The sequence below is a fragment of the Oncorhynchus keta genome, chromosome 35 (assembly GCF_023373465.1).
Source record: "Oncorhynchus keta strain PuntledgeMale-10-30-2019 chromosome 35, Oket_V2, whole genome shotgun sequence".
Taxonomy (NCBI): domain Eukaryota; kingdom Metazoa; phylum Chordata; class Actinopteri; order Salmoniformes; family Salmonidae; genus Oncorhynchus; species Oncorhynchus keta.
Genome location: NC_068455.1, coordinates 72,084,868 through 72,086,744, shown reverse-complemented (window position 1 = coordinate 72,086,744; position 1,877 = coordinate 72,084,868).

Genomic DNA, 1,877 nt, shown 5'->3' with positions numbered 1-1,877 from the left:
ACTGTCTCTGTCCCTTCTCAGTCTCTCAGCTGAATAGGAACGAACCCACATCTGTTTGAGAAGAGGTGGCAAAGAGAGGGGGAGGAGGAGGAGGAGAGAGGGTGATGGAGGTAGAGGAGTATTGACTGTGTGTTTCCAGCCAATGCTGGGGCTGAGGGATGGTGTGTGTGTTTATGTGTATGTGTTTGTGTGTGATTTGTGTGCGTGAGGGGAAAGTGGATCGCTGGCCTCTCCCTTCGCACGCAGTCCCTCCAGTCCTCCCTCCTTTTCCTCGTTCTCTCTTTTTCCTCTAGCCCAGCTGTTCTCTCCCCATTTCACACCACACTACACTATTCTACTCTACACTACACTACACTGCACTGCACTACACTACACTACACCACACTACATCACTACACTACTCTACACCACACTACATCACTACACTACACTACTCTACACTACACTACACTACACTACACCACACTACTCTACACCGCACTACACCACACTACATCACTACACTACTCTACACTACACTACACTGCACTACACTACACTACACCACACTACATCACTACACTACACTACACTACACTGCACTGCACTACACTACATCACTACACTACACTACTCTACTCTACACTACACTACACTACACCACTACTCCACACTACACTACACCACTACTCTACACTACACCACTACTCTACACTACACTACACCACTACTCTACACTACACCTCTACTCTACACTACACCACTACTCTACTCTACACCACACCTCTACACTACACCACTACTCTACACTACACCACTACTCTACACTACACCACTACTCTACTCTACACCACACCTCTACACTACACCACTACTCTACACTACACCACTACACTACACTACACCACTACTCTACACGACACCTCTACACTACACTACACCACTACTCTACACTACACCACTACACTACACTACATCACTACACTACACGACACTACACTACTCTACACTACACTACACTACACCACTACTCTACACTACATCACTACTCTACACCACACTACTCTACATTACACTACTCTACTCTACACTACACTACACTACACTACACCTCTACTCTACACTACACCACTACTCTACACTACACTACACCACTACACTACACAACTACACTACACTGCACCACTACACTACTCTAAACCACTATACTATACAACACTACAAAACTATACACCACTATACCACAATACACTATTCTACACTACACTGTACTACACTGCACCGCTATACTACTCTACTCTACACCACACAACACTATACTGTACTACACCATACTATCCGACACCGCTACACTATAATATACAATACTACACCACTACACTATACTACAATATACTACACTATACTATACTATACCACACTGTAATATACTATACATCACTGTGTTATGCCACACTGTAATATACTATACCATACAATACTACACCACACCACACCACTATACTTTACTACACTACTCTACACTACGCTACACCACTACTCTACACCACTACTCTACACTACACCACACCACTACGCTACTCTACACCACTACTCTACACTACACTACACTACACTACACTACAACACACCACTACTCTACTCTACACCACTACGCTACTTTACACCACTACTCTACACTACACAATGCTACACCACACCACTACGCTACTCTACACCACTACTCTACACTACACTACACTACACTACAACACACCACTACTCTACTCTACACCACTACGCTACTCTACACCACTACTCTACACTACACAACGCTACACCACACAACTGCGCTACTCTACACCACTACTCTACACTACACTACACTACAACACACCACTACTCTACTCTACACCACT